Raw genomic sequence first — 19,894 nt, forward strand, 5'->3', positions numbered from 1 at the left:
GCAAGAAGGTCATTGTACTTCTCCTCAGATTGCCCCGCTTGCTAGGAAAGCTCCGTGTCAGCTTCTGCACCTCCTCCCTCAAGTCGATAACCTCCTGGGGATCAGCAGGCTGGTGGCAAAGGCAGAAGCAGAGGTCTCAAAACTGGCTTCGTCATTCCCACTAGACAACTAAGATTGCTGGGTCACGGCCTCCAACCTCTACGTGTAATCCTCCTGTGTCACACATGTCGTGATTAGGATAACAGTTAATTGAGTTTAAACCATATAACTTTAAAACTTAGGATTAGATTAAACTCACATAATGGGCTGTAGACCACTCGTCAACAAATCTCTCCTTGCTGGCCTTCAAAGTATGGTATACTTGAAGATCTCCGCTAGTGTCGCTTCACGATCCAACGACTTAGACTACAAAATATATCAACCAATAAAATAAATAAACAAATTAAATAACTAATTGAAGTAACTACTAAAAAATTAAACAATGACAAAATACTTACTAGTTTGTTCTTCGTCTTTATGAAGATTGCTAACCTACCTGTATACTTCGATGACCTGGGCGAAGCTCTATTAGCGACATTCGTCAGATGGCGACGCTTGAACCCCTCATCATTTCTAGAATGGTCCTCTAGTTCCTTCTTGATGCATGGACGGAAGATCAAAGACGTGTAGAATAGAAGAAACAAAGCGCGAAACGTCCACACACGATGATGTGGTATCAACAGCGTTAGAAAGCTGACATCTAGAACTTTCCAACTATATATAATAGTTGATAGTGGACATGCGTCTAAGGCAGCCAAACTCAAGCCACAAAAGCACTCCAGGGCTGCCATGAATTCATGCGTACAATGCCAGATGTCCTGCGTGCAATGTATGGAACAAGACCCCTCTGACCTCTTCTCACTCCATGAACATAACTTGAGTTTTAGAAGTCCACATGTTGCGTGGTGCACGAAATTACAATCACACTTTTGCAACTCCGCACAACTAACCAGCAAGTGCACTGGGTCGTCCAAGTAATACCTTACGTGAGTAAGGGTCGATCCTACGGAGATTGTCGGCTTGAAGCAAGCTATGGTTATCTTGTAACTCTTAGCCAGGATATCAATAATTATCAGTTGACTTGCAAATGAACAAGAGAGCATGGATTAAATAATATTTATTATGCAGTAATGGAGAATATGTTGGAGTTTTGGAGTTGCTTTGTCTTCTGAATCTCTGCTTTCCCCCTGTCTTCTTCTTCACGCACGCAAGGTTCCTCCTATGGCAAGCTGTGTGTTGGTGGATCACCGTTGTCAATGGCTACCATCCGTCCTGTCAGTGAAAATGGTCCAAATGCGCTGTCACCACACGGCTAATCATCTGTCGGTTCTCACTCATGATGGAATAGGATCCATGGATCCTTTTGCGTCTGTCACTACGCCCAACCCTTGTGAGTTTGAAGCTCGTCACAGTCAATCAATCCCTGAATCCTACTCGGAATACCACAGACAAGGTTTAGACTTTTTGGATTCTCAAGAATGCTGCCAATGGATTCTAGCTTATACCACGAAGATTCTGATTAAGGAATCCAAGAGATACTCATTCAATCGAAGGTAGAACGGAGGTGGTTGTTAGGCACGCGTTCATAGGTTGAGAATGGTGATGAATGTCACGGATCATCACATCCATCATATTGAAGTGCGAATGAACATCTTAGATAGAAACAAGCGTATTTGAACAGAAAATAGAAATAATTGTATTAAATCATCGGGACACAGCAGAGCTCCTCACCCCCAACAATGGAGTTTAGAGACTCATGCCGTCAAAGAGTACAAAGTTTTGATCTAAAAATGTCATGATATACAAAATAATTCTCTAAAAGTTGTTTAAATACTAAACTAGTAACCTAGGTTTACAAAAAATGAGTAAACTAAGATAGATAGTGCAAAAATCCACTTCTGGGGCCTACTTGGTGTGTGTTGGGGCTGAGACTTGAGCTTTACACGTGCCTAGGCTGTTTCTAGAGTTAAACGCCATGTTGTAACCTGTTTCTGGCGTTTAACTCCAACTTGTAACCTATTTCTGGCATTTAACGCCAGAATGCAACATGGAACTACCGTTGAATGCCAGTTTACGTCGTCTATCCTTGAACAAAGTATGGACTATTATCTATTGCTGGAAAGCCCTGGATGTCTAATTTTCAACACAATTGAGAGCGCGCCAATTGGACTCCTGTAGCTCCAAAAAATCCATTCCGAGTACAGGGAGGTCAGAATCCAACAACATCAGCAGTCCTTTTTCAGCCTGAATCAGATTTTTGCTCAGCTCCCTCAATTTCAGCCAGAAAATACCTAAAATTACAGAAAAACACACAAACTCATAGTAAAGTCCATAAATATGAATTTTGCCTAGAAACTAATAAAAATATACTAAAAACTAACTAAAACTTACTAAAAACTACATGAAATTAACCCCAAAAAGCGTATAAAATATCCGCTCATCGTTGCGCTTTCAGCGTCATTAAAAAGTTAACATCTATAGCTTTCCAACAATATATAATAGTCTATAGTGGACATACATCTAAGACAGACACACCCAAGCCACAATACACTCCATGGCTGCCACAAGCTATGCGTGCGATGTGGGAGTGCAGCCGTCCATCATGGAAGTGTAAGAACCAAAGTTTTTACATAAAACTGCTTTAATAAAATAATAACTTTAAATTACCAGGGATAGGTTCAAAAATATAGAAATGATATTTTGGAAAGAAAAAGGTGAAATTTGAATTCAATGAATTTTTCTAAGTTGGAAAATGTATCTTTTGAGAAAGACTTTTGTAAAAATGTGTACCGGTGCTTTAGTCAGCAGTACCGACTCTAGTCTGTCTGGTACATTGTTTTAGAAAAAAATAAGATTTTAAAAATTAATTTTATTATTTTGAAAGGACAAAAATAATTTAGAATTGAAAACCGGGCGCTAATCTTAAAGGTCTTGGCCAAAAGTGGATCAAATGGACCTAAAATACTAACGGGTTGGATCGGGCCCAAGCCCAAATTATATAAGACCTTTAATGAGGATTTACATCCTCATTTCAGCACCAAAGAGAGAGAGAAACGCGGATTGAGAGAGAGGAGAGGGTGGTACTATTCATCACCATCTTTCTGGAGCCATAACTTGAGCTACGAAGCTTCGATTGACGAGCTGTTTGCGGCCACACGAAGCTCTCGTCGAGCTCTTCGTTTCTAGCTAGGAATTATTGGTAAGAGATCAAAACTCAAGCTCCAGTTTTCTACCCTAGCTTTTGTGCATTTTTTGTTATAGTTTTTGAATAGATTTTGTGATTTTGTTTGTTTAGGGGTGATCTAGCATTGGTATATTGTTGGGTTTAGCCCCTAATATATATATATATATATATATATATATATATATATATATATATATGATGTTAGTTTGAGTTTTGGTGCTTGTTGGAGTTGCCTTGGCTTTTTGGAAGCTTGTGTGATCCAAGTTTTAGTGTGTTGTACATATTGGGGATCAGCTAAGGTATGGTTTCATTTTTCTCTATGTAATATGTAATATTTCTGGACACTTAGGCTAGTGGACCATAGGATAGGATTGGAATTGATTATTGTGATGTATGATGATTTTGATGATTGTGATAATTATGGTGAATGATGACGTTGAATTATGAAGTTGGGTGGAATAATGATGATCGTGTAGAATGATAATGAATTATGATGTATGTTGGTGTTGAGATAGGATAAGTGATACTTATGAGTAGTGAGATTATGTTAAAGTTGTTGATATTGGAATCTTAATGTAGAAATTATGGATATTCTTGGGTTTATGATGGATGAAATGATTGAGTTGGAATGGAAAGGTAAAGTATATTATTCGGTAGGATTGTATGGTGAAATTGAATAGGCTTTGAATTGGTTTGATTGTGAATTTTGAAGGTTTGAGAATCTAGTGAACTTTTGGTAAAATTAGTTTTTGGTGAACTTTGACGGATCATATCTTGAGCTACTATTTTGAAATTAATCAAATTTTGTATCAAATTAAAGATAATTCAAAGAGTTTAAAAACGGTATAGATTTTGTGGAAATTAAAATTTTGTAGAAAAAGATATGATCGTTGGAAGTTGGTGTCAAAAATCTAATTTCTGTGATGTTGCAGAAATTGTGAGTTCTGGTTTGTGTGCGCACGCACACTGTTGTGCACATGCTCTGAGCAGGGGTCATGCTTTGACTTGTATGTACGCACACCCTGTAAAATTTTGAGAACGTACGTACACACACCCTTGTGCGCACGCACTTACAGGGAGATGCCTTTTATTGAGAGCGCTAGCACACACTAGTGCACGCACACACACACACACACACACCTTACGAAATTTGCAAGTTGTGCGTACGCACACGCTGGAAAGTTCCTTTTGTTGAAGGTGTTCGCACGTATCTATGCATGCACTCAAAATGAAAAATTTTTCCTTCTGTGCGTACACACTCCTCTATGTTCATGCACACTTTGTGAAAACTCCCCTAGGAGTGTGTACGCACACCTCTATGCATACGCACACTTTGTGAAAACTCTCCTGGGAGTGCGTACGCACAACTCTATGCCTACGTACACTGTAATATCCTAACACACAGAGCTTTACACCTAGGATGTAAAACAGAGGTGGCGAGGCGCTACGACCTCAAAAATAATAAAACAGAGGTGGCGAGGCGCTACGACCTCTAAAATAAAATATATATAGTATAATAATTGAAAGGATTTAATATACGAGGAGCCTTGAAGAAAAGGTAAAGCAAAAATCGCAAAATATAAAAGCGCAACGTTCAGAAAATGTGGTTACTTGCGTACGAAGAAATGTAAATTCCACTAACATAATATACAAAAGATAAGAGTAGAAGATCAAGGATACAAAATAACAAGCTCCTAACTCAGCCTCCGAAGCTAAGGCTGGCCGGAGAATATTTACGTATATATATACATAGCTCCAAGTCCCAAAATGCACATATATAAACCCTAGTTCTCCATAAAACCTCTAAGAGGTACATAAATAAAGCAGTCTTATACACAAGAGGAGAAACTATAAATTTATACATAATAATATCAAAATAACAAAAGGAAACCTTAAAGTAAACCACTTCGCTGTAGAAACTCCAGACACCTACCGAGGTGCCTCTCGACCTGCATCTGAAAAATGACAACACAATATGGAATGAGAACCAGAGGTTCTCAGTATATTTCATACATAATTCATCATTTTTCAACTCTACTTCACCCCCAAGTTACCTCTATTTTCTAACTCCATCTTGTTACTAGGCTTACTGATAAGATTTAGGGTTAAAAGAATGAAGATAGAGATTTAGAGGTTCAAAATTGGATTTAAAACACAAAATATTCATTTGCTGAAAAACAGGGGTATGCGTACACATGTCATATGTATGCGTACGCATACGTGTAATTTTGCTTAGGTCACGAGTACGCGTGGGCCACGCGTACGCATGGGAGGACGTTTTTACCCATTTCGTGTACGCATAGCCTTGTCCGCATACACAAGTACGCGGGGCAAAATCGACCTTCACGAATGAAGGGTATGCGTACGCATACACTGCAGTTTAGCCAGAAATGGCTAAGTCTACAGAATTTTAGCTTCGCCCTCCGAACTTCCGATGCGCATAACTTTTTTAGTTTAAAATATTTTTCATCCATTCTTTGAACATCTTAAACTTTACAGATCTAATTTTCATTTAAAATAAGTTTGAAATAATTTGGGGGTCTGGAAGCCAAGTTATGGCTCGCCAAAGTTCGGCCAAAAACCAATTTTACCCAAAGCTCAAAACCTCAATTTTCATTAAAATCAACCTCAATTCCCACCTCCTATACATATATTCAGCACAAACATATATCATAGCTTTCCAATACAACATTGCCATCCACTTATCATATCACAACCCATCATACTTTAGTTTTACCCATTACACACCCTAAGTTCCTCACTTCCATCAATAAAGTAATCAACATTCTATCATACATATATAATCAATAACACCAACTTGTCAAACATTATCCAAACACCCAATAGCATATATTTTCACTATAACCATGATCACCAACACATAATTCACTTATATCATCAAACAATACCATTAATACTAAGCATCCATCCTACATAATCATTCCAACCTATCCTATGGTTCTCTAGCCCAAGTTTTCACAAGACATTATATGTTAAATACGAGAAACCTAAACCATACCTTGGCTGATTTCCGCGTATACCCCGAGACACTACCAAGGCACCCAAAGCAACCCTCAAGGTTCAAAATCTTCAAGGCAAGGCCTCCCAAACTCCACCAAGTCTCTAATGTACTCAATCAACTTCAATATACATATATACAAGCCTAATTCACATATTTTACACCCAAATTTAAGACCCAAATCCACATAGGTTAGAATTTGAAGAATTTTGAGAGTTCTCACCTTATATATGTCTTGATTGAACAAGGACCCACAAGCTCCTCAAGCTAGTTTGAGCCTAAACATCAAGACACCGAATTTCAATAACCAAAGTCCCAAATTTTCAAAAATTCAAGAGAATGAGACGCGGTGGTCGCATGGCTACAAACGGTACGGCGATCGGAGCTCGGAGGGAGAAGTTACGGTGGTTTAAAGTGGGAGTTAGGGTTTGGAAGCTCTTCCTTTCCTCCCCTTCAATGTTGCAGCATGAATCTCCTTTTGGGGAGGAAGGAGACGTAGAGTCTCTAATTAATGAGGCCTTGGTTGGGCCCATGGGCCCGGTTCAGGTCCGGTTTAACCAGTTCGGTCCGTTCGGCCCAATCTTGGGCCAAATTCTTTGAAATTAGTGTTAAAATTCTTGTTTTAATTATCTCTCTCCCATATTACTATAAAATTCACATTTTTAATTTCTTTTATTAAAAATTAATTTATTAATTAATTATTCACTAATTATGCGGGGTTTACATACAATGCCTTGTTTTTAAGAAAACATTGTTTTCAACTGTTTTACCTTCCCGGCAAGCTTGTGAGCTTCCATAAAGCTCCTCTAGGGTGTCTTAACTTATTTATAGGCTTTGAAACATAGTGAATACCGTAAGTAAGTATAACTAGATATTTTGGTAAGAAGTTTAGAAGATGGTGACTTAGGCTTGGTGTGGCAATTGGGTGGATTTTTGTCTTGTGAACTAATGGGGAGCCGGGTTGCTAATGAACTTGAGATATTGATGATGGATGATGAGATTAGAACTTGAAAATGAATGTTTATCGTTAATCAAATGAGTAAGTGTGCCAGGCACTATATCCTTGGGTTAAGTACGATATTGTGCAGGGCACTACATCCCTGGGTTTGAATTATGATTACTAACCTTTTTTGCTGCAAGAGTGTAACATGCACTATATCTTTGGGTTACGCATGCGAGTGTACCCGACACTATATCCGTGGGTCAATAGAGTGGGCAGGGCTCTATATCCCTGGTATGGTAGAAAAGCTACGTCCGAAAGGATATGTCGGGTTGGCATTTATAGACCAACAAGTGATATCATGAGCCAATAGGAAAGGCATTCATCATATGCATCTTCTACCTGTTTGATTGCTTTGCTTAATTTTTGTTATGCCCAAATGGATTACATTTTTACTTGCTAACTATTCTAATTGTGGTACATGTACTTTAATTGTGCTTTACCTGTTTGCATTACTTGTGTTTTCTGCTGGGATTGAGGAGGTTCGGTAGGCGGTGGCGATGGGATCGCACGGGGGTTATGTTGGCGAAGGCTTTGGCATACAGCGCTGTGATTAGTACTAGTTAGAAATCTCCTAAGTTTAGATAACCCTGTTTATTGTTTATGGTTTAAGTTATTTATTTTGCTGAGCTTGGATATCTGTTTGGTATGAAGCTCTAGGATTGCCTCTGGCGTCCTGGGGTCTTACATCTTACATTACGGGGAACTATTACCATACTGAGAACCTCCAGTTCTCATTCCATACTTTGTCGTTGTTTTTCAGATGCAGGTCGTAACCCACCTCGGTGAGTTACGTGATGGTGACAGAGCGGAGGATCCTTATCATATTTTGGAGTCTTTTTGGATATTCTGGTTAGTTTCTCTCACTTTTGTATTTATATTTGCCTTAGAGGCTTACTTTAGAGAGATATTGTATAAGCTATTTTAATTTTCGAAACTCTGCATGTTTGTATATAATTAGTCGGCCTAAACTCCGCGGGTTGAGGCTAGTTCCTTATGACTATTATACTCATATATCTATTTATGCTTCCTTATCTTGTATCTATATCTTGTGTCTTAAGTTTGTAGTTTTGAGTGAACTTTTCGCGCTTTTGTATCTCTGTTTTTGAGCTTATTTCTTCATCGGGCTTCTAGAACTTCTATTTCTTTCTAAATATATTATGTATAAGCATTAGAATTATCGTGACCTTAAATTAACCTTTTCTTTACGGCATGAGATAAGGCTTAGGGTAATTAGGGTATTACATTTAGTGGTATTAGAGTGGTTTGTCCTTGTGAGCCTGAGGGATGAATCGATTGTGCTTCATTGCACACTCTGTGTCTTTTTCTTTCATGCTATTTAGGTAATCTGTTTGATATATGCATAGCATGCTTGTTTATGAGTGCCTTTTTGGGATAATTGAAGCACTAGGCTTTTGATATTGAGACTGATCACCTTGATATCGACTGTTTGGTGTAGACAGGAACCCTAATGGCTACTCGTAGACGAGGTCATACTCGTACACGGGGAGGAACTGAGAATGACCGACCGGCCGACAACCATGACGAGTTTATGGCGGTGATGGCAAAGCTGGCTAATACCATAGAAGTGAATACTACTGCAACTTTGTAAGCTGTACAGAGGTTGGGTCAACCGGTGAGGAACGGAAACAGTAATGGAAATGGGGAAGGAGACGGCAATGACTTGGGAGGTTCTTCGATGACCTTGGCTTCATTTCTCAAGGTTCGTCCACCAACTTTCAGAGGTTTAAACAACCCCACTGTATTGAACAATTGGTTCCAAGCCACAGAGCATGCTCTACAAGCCCAACATGTTCCAAACAACGAATTTGTGGAGTTTGCGGCATATCAATTTTTGGGGGAGGCTCAACACTGGTGGCAAGGAAAATGGCATTTACTGCAGCTTCTGAATGCCGACATTCCTTGGGATATTTTCCAAACAGCTTTCTACAAGAAATACTTTCCTAAATTGGTAAGAGAAGCTAGAGAGTTGGAGCTTATGCATCTGAAGCAAGGCTCATTGTCAGTAGCAGAGTACACAAGAAAATTTGAAGAGCTCTGTAGGTTTTCAAGGGTATGTCAGGGAGCCGCTGAGTCCTATGAGAGTTGGAAATGTATCAAGTACCAAGGAGGCCTCAAGGATGACATCATGACTGCTGTAGCTCCCTTGGAAATAAGGAGGTTCTCAGAACTAGTGAACAAAGCGCGAGTTGTAGAGGACTGTGCCAAGAAGGTAACTAAGGCGAGAAGAAATCATGGTTATACTGACAACCGAGCTCGTGGCGATTACCTTGGACCAAGGGGACAGAACTTTAAGAGAGATTGACACACTCCTCAGCATCTTCAAGGTCAAGGGGACTTCAGAAGAAACAACAATGCTCAGTTTCACACGGCACAGGAAAATGGTCGATGCTATACTTGCGGATTGCCAGGGCACCTTGCTAAGGACTGCCGTCGAGGGAGAAACCAAGATGTGGGTAGGAGTCAGCAACCAGGCCAAGTGTTCACTATGGATGAAAGGGAGGTGACAAAGTCGGATCCAGTAATGAGAGGTAAGCATATAAGGTTGTTATGATATGTTACTAGGACCCAGTTGGCTTAGTTTTATCTTATGGAAGGTTGTTGTAAGTTGGCCAAACTTAGAGATTCATTAGAGGGACCAATGGAGAAGGAGGCTTTTGATGTAGGTGGTTGAGTAATCCAAATTCTAAATGATGATAACCAGAGTGACACAGCGGAAGGCGAGAGGGAACATCGACACGTTAGGATGACGGTGGACGAGATGCTTTGACGAGTTGTTTGGGAGATGCTTTGATGACTTGTTTGGGTTAACAACGTTGATAGTAAAATGCTTCGTGGAGAATATAAGACGCGATTCGAATTTTGCAGACAAAATTCCTAATTAGGAGGGGGGGATGTAAGAACCATAGTTTTCACGTAAAACTGCTTTAATAAAATAATAACTTTAAATTTCACGGGATAGGTTCAAAAATATAGAAATGATATTTTGAAACTAAAAAGGTGAAATTTCAATTCAATGAATTTTTCTGAGTTGGAAAATATATTTTTTGCAAAAGACTTTTGTAAAAATGTGTACCGGTGCTTTAGCCGGCAGTACCGACTCTAGTATGTCCGGTACTGTGTTTTAGGAAAAATAAGATTTTGAAAATTGAATTTATTGTTTTGAAAGGACAAAAATAATTTAGAATTAAAAACCGGACGCTAATATTAAAGGTCTTGGCCCAAAGTGAGCCAAACGCACCTAAAACACTAACGGATTAGACTGGGCCAAGTTGGGCCCAAGCCCAACTTATATAATACCTTTAATGAGGATTTGCATCCTCATTTCAGCACCAAAGAGAGAGAGAGAAACGCGGATTGAGAGAGAGGGGGAGGTGGTACTATTCATCACCATCTTCCTAGAGCCATAACTTGAGCTACGGAGCTCCGATTGACGAGCCGTTTATGGCCACGCGAAGTTCTTGTCAAACTCTTTGTTTTACGCACAAACAAGGAGATGCCTTCTATTGAGAGTGCTAGCACACTCTGGTGCGTGCACACATATACCTTGCAAAATTTGCAAGTTGTGCGTACGCACAACATCATGCATACGCACATGCTGGGAAGTGCCTTCTATTGAAGGCGTTCACACGTATCTATGCGTACGCACACTTTGTGAAAACTCTCCTAGGAGTACGTACGTACACCTCTATACGTACGTACACTATCCTATTTTTAAGAAAACCTTATTTTCAACTGTTTTACCTTCCCGGCAAGCTTGTGAACTTCCATAAAGCTCCTCTAGGGTGTCTTAACTTGTTTATAGGCTTTGAAACATAGAGAATACGATAAGTAAGTATAACTAGATCTTTTGGTAAGAATTTTAGAAGATGGTGACTTAGGCTTGGTGTGGCAGTTGGGTGGATTTTTGTCTTGTGAACTAATAGGGAGCCGGGTTAAAAATGAATGCTTATGATTAATGGAATGAGTATGAACAGAAGTGTGCCGGACACTATATCCTTGGGTTAAGTACGATAGTATGCAGGGCACTATATCCCTGGGTTTGAATTATGATTAATAACCTTTTCTGCTGCAAGAGTGTGGTAGGCACTCTATCCTTAGGTTACGCATGCGAGTGTGCCAGGCACTATATCCGTGGGTCAATAGAGTGGGCAAGGCACTATATTCCTGGTGTGGCAGAAAAGTTACATCTAAAAGGATGTGTTGGGTTGGCATTTTTAGACCGACAAGGGATATCATGAGCCAATAGGAAAGGCATTCATCATATGCATCTTCTACTTGTTTGATTGCTTTGCTTAATTTTTGTTATGCCTAAATGAATCACATGTTTACTTGCTAACTGTTCTAATTACAGTACATGTACTTTAATTGTGCTTTACCTATCTGTATTATTTGTGTTTTCTACTGGGATTGAGGAGGTTCGGTAGGCAGTGGCGATGGGATCGCACGGGGAATATGTTGGCGAAGGCTGTGAAATACAGCGGTGTGATTAGTACTAGTTAGAAATCCCCTAAGTTTAGATAACCCTGTTTATTGTTTATGGTTTAAGTTATTTATTTTGCTAAGCTTGGATATCTATTTGGTATGAAGCTCTAGGATTGCCTCTAGCGTCCCGGAGTCTTATATCTTACATTACTGGGCACTGTTACTATACTGAGAACCTCCGGTTCTCATTCCATACTTTGTCGTTGTTTTTCAGATGCAGGTCGTAACCCACCTCTGTGAGTTATGTGATGGTGACAGAGCGGAGGATCCTTATCATATGTTGGAGTCATTTTGGAAATTCTTCTTAGTTTCTCTCACTTTTTTATTTATATTTGTCTTAGAGGCTTACTTTAGAGAGATATTGTATAAGCTGTTTTAATTTTTGAAACTCTGTATGTCTGTTTATAACTAGTCGGCCTAAACTCCGCAGGTTGAGGCTAGTTCCTTATGACTATTATACTCATATATCTATTTATGCTTCCTTAACTTGTATCTATATCTTGTGCCTTAAGTTTGTAGTTTTGAGTGAACGTTTCACGCTTTTGTAACTCTGTTTTTGAGTTTATTCCTTCATCGGACTTCTAGAACTACTATTTCTTTCTAAATATATTATATATAAGCCTTAGAATTGTCATGACCTTTAATTAACCTTTGCTTTACGGCATGAGGTAAGGCTTACGGTAATTAGGGTGTTACAAGAAGAGAGACAGAGAGTAATTGATGCACAAGGAAGCCTGGCCGTGCAACATGAACCCCTAGCTATGCAACGTGAAGGCCAAAATGGAGACAATCCACCAAAGGATCCATGCGCGTGATGTGGGAGGAGCAGCCGTGGGACGCCAAGCTTGAAACAGAGGCCAACTTTCTCTTGATCTTGGCCATACATTGCACGCATAAGGCCATACGTTCCATGCACCAATGGCCACTCCCAGGGGCCTTAATTCACTCACCAAGATCTCTAATTCTTCAAACACTTAAGTGATTAACTCAAGGCTCAACCTAAGCCCATGAATTCTAGCATTGATTGAGGATCATAAGGAGGAAGATCTAAAGCTTAACTTGAGAAGGAAAATATTAATTAGCTAGATTTAATTCTATTTTAAGTTAATTCTGAATTAGTTATGAATTTTGAATTTGTTTTAGGGTTAGTATATAAGGAGATGAGTCACATATGAGATCTCTTCCTTCGGCAGTTTTACAATTCATAATTCTAGCTTTTTTTATCCTGAGCAACTAATCTCCTCTTTTAAGGTTAGGAGTTCTGTTAATTCCTATGGACTAATGTTTTAGCTTTTTTATCTTTGATTAATGCATTGATGTTTTATTAAGAAAAAATTTTCGTTCTTCATCCACTATAAGAAACATCGTTAAAATCGACAGCTAGGCCGTCGATAATATTAAAATTCGACGGCAAAACGGACGGCGGAGGTGGTCGCTATTAAGCTTGTCGATTTTTTAAAATTCTAATAAAATCGACGGCTTGCTTAGCTGTCGATAATAATTTAATAAAATTGACATTTTTTCTGTTTGTAATATGGGTGTGAGAATTTTACATTCTTACTAATCTCGACAACATAGCCATCGATATTATTACATAAAATTGACGCTTTTTGTGTCGACATTTGATTCAATAAAATCGATGTCTTTTGTGTCGATATTTGATTCAATAAAATCAACAACACTTTCGTTTATAATATGCTTAATAAAATCGACGACAGTGCCGTCGATATGTGATTGAATAAAATCGACACAGTTGCCGTCGATTTAATTATTTAGATTTATCTATTTTAAATTTTAAAAGCGACAACTTTACCGTCGATTTTAATAGTTATATGTTTTAATTTTTTTCTATTTGAAAAATAGTACAGTTAATACAAATAAACTTTTAAATATAAAAATAAAATTTATTATACAGAATATTAGATAACAAGACAAATAAACTTTTAAATATAAAAATAAAATTTATACTAAATATTAGATAATGAGTTTACAAACTTATCAAAATAATAAATAATCCTCTAACATAAAGACTGAAGACAAGATAAATAACTAAACTTAGACTTATGTTTGTTTAAATTGCAATCCTCTAATAATACAAAATTTTCAAAGTAAAGTAATTAAGTAACCTACTCATACTCGTCTAAATAATCATCCGAGACATCAAAATCGTCATAATCATCCTCCCTTTGAGAACTCTATGGTTGTCCTGGTCATTGCAGAATAGGTGGGAGTTTTCTACTTGGGGCTGGGACTGGGGCTGTAATTTTCTAAGAGCTTGGAAAAGTAAAAGGAGGAGGTGGAGGAACACGTGATCCAGAACTACTAGGACCCATGGCTCTCACATACTCAGTCAAGCTGCTCAACTGATGACTAAACTGATCCATCTGTGAGTTACTAGCATTGAGATCCTCACGCAAGGATTCAACAGTCTGTTGCCACTCTCTTTTCTCCCTTTGGTAGTGGTCTTCAAGCTCTCTATATTTACCAGCATGTTGTTCAACTTCCCTATTGAGTATTGTGATTCATTCTCTAAGATCCAAACATTAGTGCTGGTGGTCGTGGTTGGCCCATCAACTCGAGGTCGCACCATGGAAGAGTCCCTTACCTCACCCATGCCATATACCCTACCTCTTCGTTTTCCACCCACTGTCTCAATCCATATTGTTTCCTCAGAGACAGGCGGTGGATCAGTTACACCAGCCTCTATAGCATCTTGCCACTCTTGCTCAGCCTGAAACATACGCTATTGAAATATATCCTACAATGAAGAAAAATAATTGATAAAATACTATAAGTATCAATAATGCATAACAATTAGATAACAAAATAGTTACAATGAATAAAGGTAAGTTACCTTTGTCTTTCGGGAGTGTTCATCAACCCATTGAGTCTTATCCTCTTTGCGAGTATGAGTGTGCTCAAAAAATTCATCCATAAGTGATAGTCTTTCAAGCGAATGATTCTACATAATATAACCAAATTATCAACAAATATGGGATGTATTGTACTAAGCAATTGATAATGTATATACTTAAAGCCATGTACTAAGCAATTTATTAGAATAGAGGCATAAGCTTTGAATTCAATATCTTAAAATAAAGAGAATAGACAAATACTTTAATTATTATGGTTTATCAAAATGAAAATACTGTCCATTATATATATAGAAAAACTTCTGAAAACTAGAAAATCGATGCAACTTCAGGAGATGTATGTAAGTTTTGATAACTAAAGGGAAGGGAAGAAAAAGGAGGATTGAAAATCTCTTCCTTCAAACCCTTCCATTCCATCCCTGATCCCTTCCCCTTATATATTCCAACTCAGAAAACACGCTCAACATGGTTAGAAGTTCCATAAGAAAATCTATGAAAACAAGATATCATGAAAAATCCCTTGCTTATCTGCTGTAATTGAGACTGAACAAATGAAGAATAGGAACAAACACTAGGAGCCAACTGCAAAAGCACCCCCTCTTTCTTCTCCAAAACAAAAAAAAGGGCTTAATATTTGATCTTTAGAAGCCCTCCAATGGCAGTATATTAAAAAACCAGTCAAAAGAAGTCACACATAGACGATCAAAACTTCACAAATATTGAAAATGCACATAAAATTTGAATCTGTATAAAATTCTAAGTGTGAAAATGGTAATGGGCATTCGGCAGTTACGTGTGTTTATTAGTATCATGGAACATAACTTTTACAACTGTCACCATTCACTGACTGACATTTAAGATCATTTCTATTAAACAACTTTCAGAACAGCAAATATCATAGTAAAAATTGTCTATAAGCAACTTACCAAGCGTAACCTTGCTTCTGGAAAGGTGGTGCCTCCTGCAGTGTGAAGGGAAGTACCTCGAGTCGATTTTCTGGCAGTTGTATTTCTCGCCTGTAATTATATATAGGCATCAGTGTCCCAACGTCTCATCAATTTACCAAGAACTTCTGGTGGGATCCAATATGGAAGGGCACCTTTTGTGCAAATGGCATGGAGCATACCTCGCAAGTGCTTGGCAACCCTAAACCTCCAAGCTTGATAGATATCATCCTCTTCTATATTAATAATGTCAAAGAATTTTTATTTTTAAAAAATCATTTTTCGTATCAATAATGAGACTTAGGTATGGTAGTTTCAATCATTGGAATAAATTTAGCCTCTGAATAGATACAAATTTATTTTGCTGTAATTTACAATGTTATATTAGCAAGGGGTCTATGCTAGTTCTATTAGCAAGAGCCACAAATTCAAAATAGTAATCAGTTAGTTAAAGGCTTCTCTGCTATGATTGTAACTTGCTCACTATAACACAGCAAATTACTCAGGTTCAGTAGAATGAAGAAAACTAAAATCAAATGGCAAAAACATAGAAGTTAAGCAATCATGCTATTACAATACTGATGTACCTACTCTTTCAATGTTTTAGCACAATACGGAGTTATTTTCTTATATAATTTACAGTAATATTTCTACATCTTTCCCAGAAAACCTATAGCATTCAAGGATCTTAGAGAGTTACATGAGATGTGCACGGATTGACTCAATTGAGTGAATAAACTCTGTAATTTGGCCGTCCAATGCAAAGAAAAATGAGTTTGACCAGAAAACATACCATACAAACCCATTCAAAAAGCCAATTAATTATAATACAACCCCCCTTTTTCCTGAGCTTTGAGCTTGTTTTTTAAGTTCTCTGAGTCACTCAAAGTTTAGTACTAGTTTTTTCACTCTGCACAGTCCCAAATGTCATTTCAATTAAAAAGTAGAAAAATAGTGATTTTGATGAATGAAGAAAAAGAATAGTATTTTGGGAGTGAGATCTAACACATAAAACTGATCAGATGTGAATGAGTATGTCTAATAATTTTTATGAACAAAACTCAATAAACAAATAGGACCCCTTTCCCCTTTCTATCTTTCTCTAAATGCATGCCCGTATTCATTAACTTATTTTTTATCATTCTACTCTATTGGACATTGAACATTAAGCTAAAAAATAAGAATATAAAACAAAGATATCAACATATCATACACTTTTCTGTTTAATATTATTGTAGTAAACAAAATGAAAATCCTGTAGAGTCAAGCTCGCAATAGTTCCTCATTGGGAATAATAAAACTTTATTTGATTAAAAAACAAGAAGGCAGAATATATAGAACATAATGAGCAATGAATGCTATTCATAAGGAGCAATGAACAACGTATTAAAGCCAAAGTAGATGCAAGAAGGCAGAATATATAGAACATAAGGAGACAGTATAATATACTATGAGATAAAATATTGTAAAATACGTAAAACAAGGTAGATAAAATTTACCATCCACTCAGTCCACCATATTTTTCGAGTATCATCATTTGCCTCATCAAAACTCAGCCAAGGCTTGTTGTAATTTTTCTTAAAAACCTGAGAAATACGCTTCAATCCAGGCTTAGGTGGGTGCCAACTACATTAAAAATAAAAAAATGATAAAAGACATATTACTTAGTAAAAATGAGACATGCTATTCATAAAATTTAAAGCAAATAACAAACCATTTGGCACCATCATATCTAAGCTTGGGAGCACTTGTGCTGGAGTGACCAGTGGCAGTAGATGTTCCTTGACCCTAAGCATCTTGGGTACTATTAGATGTGGTTTGTCTTTCCCCACAAGATCCTGCTCGACTAGGAGCTACAATAGCTGGATCATTCTGCACACCATGTGAGGCAGTGTTGGAAGGTTCATTAGCTTGTTGAGTGCATGATCTTGGCACACCAGGAGTAGGCATCATGTGTATCTGAGGCTCCTGACGGGAGGGGGTAGTAGTAGCAATAGGTGGCGGTCTCCCATTGGCCGAAGCAGTCGTGTCGGATGATGACCCAACGAGAGAGTATGGATCCGCATGCAAGTCAAGGGGGTGACCAGTAGAAAGCCTAGGCCTCTCCTTTCGGCCTCGGCCACATCCACGGCCACGGCTACAGCCATGACCGTGATCTCCGTCTCTACCAACCATATCCTGTGTACATTAAAATAAACAAGTTATTATCCATAACATAACCGATACAAGATCTATGAATTAACAAATTAACAAATTTATTAGAAATATACAATTAAAGTAAAAATTAAATACATAAGTAGAAATAATAATCTTTACAACATTTAAAAGCTCTGTGGAAATAATAACAAGAAAAAATTGTTAGCAATGCATGTGAATTGTTAGAATTAGGAAAGTTCAGTAAAGAGAAAAAAGTCATTTCAGAGTAGTTCTGTGAAAATAAATAGTCTTCTCTACTTGCCCACAAATGAGATCAGCTTGCTTTAATCTCATTCATTATTCTTGAATTTTCCCACAAAGCTAGTAGTGTCATAAGTGAAGAACAAAATCAAAGTACTAGTCTTTGTTATCATCATGGTTAAGGTAGAAGAGAAGATCCAAAGAGAGACACCAATGAAGAATAATAAGCAGAAAAACTACAAGGGAGTGAGAATGAGGAGTTGGGGATCTGAAATAGTGTTGCAATGCAACAAAAAGCAGCGTGTTTTGGGAGATATCCAAAAAATGAAATGGCTCCTACCTTGGCTTTATATGTTTGATACATTGTATTTATTTCCCTACTTTTAAACTGTCGAAAAATTGAAAGAATATAGCAGAAGCAAATTTTTCTTTAATTAAAAAAAAAAGTGAAATTGAGTAAAGAATAAAAATTGTAATTTTTTTTTAAAAAATGTGTATTTGTCTTTATTTTTAATTAGTTTTTCTATTATAAAAAGTATAATTTTTCTATTATTAGAAATATGTACAAGGAGATTGACTATGGCATCAATATCAATATCAATGACTACATCAAAACCACACTGTTTTCCGCAATTACAATCATCACAGTAATAATGTAAAAAAAAATTTACCAACTCCTACTTGATTCTAATCTTCTATGAAGCAGCAACACATATACAAAATATAATTTATTTAAAAGTAAATTAACAAATTTGCAAACTAAGAATTTACAACTAAAACCTCAATCCGAGAATTCTGAACTTCCATCATCATCAATGTAAGCATCATCGTTATCATAGATCTCAATGTCATCGTCCTCCTCATTATTTACATTATGAACCTGGAGGTCAGCTATTTGAAATTGTATCATATCAACATCTCCTGACGTAGATGCTAATGATGGTGGAAACTCGGTTTCTGAAATGATCCTAGCATGTGGAGGCTCATCATTCTGATACACCTCAGTTTCAGATTCATTTTGTGCCTCCTCCATTATTTTTCATGGTTTACATGTAATCACAACCTTCCAATTAAACATATAGCCTTGTGGATATGGCATGTAATACACTTGTCTAGCTTTTGTGCAAGGATGAATGGATCGTAACTCCCATATCTTCTAGTGGGTAATACTTCAATTATTTTGTGTCTACGCGTTCCCCGAGGCCTGGTAGGGTCATACCATTCACAGTAAAACAAGGTGACTCTTAAACTAATAAGACTTGGATATTCAACAATCAAAATCTCTTTAAGAGTTCCATACCAATCAGATGCATCATTCTCTCTAGGGCTGGAAGTGAGTCAAGCCAACTCATGAGTGATGAGCGGATAATTTATACGCTTTTTGGCATTGTTTTTAGTATGTTTTTAGTAGAATCTAGTTACTTTTAGGGATGTTTTCATTAGTTTTTAAGTTAAATTCACATTTCTGGACTTTACTATGAGTTTGTGTGTTTTTCTGTGATTTCAGGTATTTTCTGGCTGAAATTGAGGGACTTGAGCAAAAATCAGATTCAGAGGTTGAAGAAGGACTGCTGATGCTGTTGGATTCTGACCTCCCTGCACTTAAAATGGATTTTCTGGAGCTACAAAACTCAAAATGGTGCGCTTCCAATTGCGTTGGAAAGTAGACATCCAAGGCTTTCTAGAAATATACAATAGTCCATACTTTGCCCAAGTTTAGATGACGCAAACTGGTGTTCAACGCCAGCTCTCTGCCCAATTCTGGCGTCCAGCGCCAGAAACAAGTTGCAAAGTGGAGTTCAACGCCCAAACTGGCACAAAAGCTGGCGTTCAACTCCATGAATGACCTCTCCACGTGTAGACTTCAAGCTCAGCCCAAGAACACACCAAGTGGGCCCCAGAAGTGGATGTATGCATCAATTACTTACTTCT

General features: G+C 37.6%; 1 long non-coding RNA gene across 1 annotated transcript; it reads right to left on the reverse strand.

The window, feature by feature from the left end:
• LOC110271891 lies at positions 2,260 to 17,576 on the reverse strand. The gene is made up of 3 exons (XR_002362736.1): positions 17,280 to 17,576; positions 17,065 to 17,191; positions 2,260 to 2,330 (listed from the first exon to the last, which is right to left on the reverse strand). It is a non-coding gene; the product is annotated as an uncharacterized LOC110271891 (long non-coding RNA).

The sequence above is a fragment of the Arachis ipaensis genome, chromosome B05 (genome assembly GCF_000816755.2).
Source record: "Arachis ipaensis cultivar K30076 chromosome B05, Araip1.1, whole genome shotgun sequence".
In the NCBI taxonomy this organism is placed as follows: domain Eukaryota; kingdom Viridiplantae; phylum Streptophyta; class Magnoliopsida; order Fabales; family Fabaceae; genus Arachis; species Arachis ipaensis.